The sequence below is a fragment of the Bison bison genome, unplaced genomic scaffold, assembly GCF_000754665.1.
Source record: "Bison bison bison isolate TAMUID 2011002044 unplaced genomic scaffold, Bison_UMD1.0 scf7180017864160, whole genome shotgun sequence".
NCBI lineage: Eukaryota > Metazoa > Chordata > Mammalia > Artiodactyla > Bovidae > Bison > Bison bison.
Window position 1 is genome coordinate 6,697,751 of NW_011494732.1, and position 533 is coordinate 6,698,283.

The window sequence follows — 533 nt, forward strand, 5'->3', positions numbered from 1 at the left end:
AGCGGGGGGAAGAGGAGGGGAGGCCGCCGCCCGCGTTCCAGGCCGCCGCCTGGGGGTATGCCCCCGGCCCGGGGAAGCTTAGACGAAGAGAGCGCGCTCTGCAGCCTCCGTAAACCCCGCGCCCTACTCAGGAGCCCCCGCGGGCACGAGGCCTCGCTCCCGGGCGGGGCCTTTCTTCTTTCCTCCCGTCCGGGAGCCAGTAGCAAAGGGCCACGGGGCCGCTCGAGGTCGCCCCCTGACCCCGAAGGGCTGCTCTAGAGGCTGCGGAGTTTTTTTTACCCCCCCGTGGCCCTGCTCTGACCCCAGGCCCTCCCTGCTGCCCACTCGAGCCATGGCGCCCACGTTTGGCCCCCTAACCGCCCTTTTTGATAGCCGAGCCCGAGGGGCGGGTGGGCCCCTTTTGTCCCCTGCTTTGGGCACGAGGCCCTCACGCAGGCCACCGATGTTCCGAAGTGGCCATGAAGGCAGTGCTGGCCACCGGCGCTCGGGAGGGTAGGGTGGGGGGTTGGGGCCTGGGAAAGCCGAGCGGGCCT

General features: G+C 70.7%; 1 long non-coding RNA gene across 4 annotated transcripts in view; it reads left to right on the plus strand.

Annotated features, from left to right (window-relative positions):
• LOC104989609 overlaps positions 1–533 on the plus strand; it is an 8,394-nt gene that overhangs the window by 2,267 nt on the left and 5,594 nt on the right. The gene's annotated exons all lie outside the window — the stretch shown is intronic.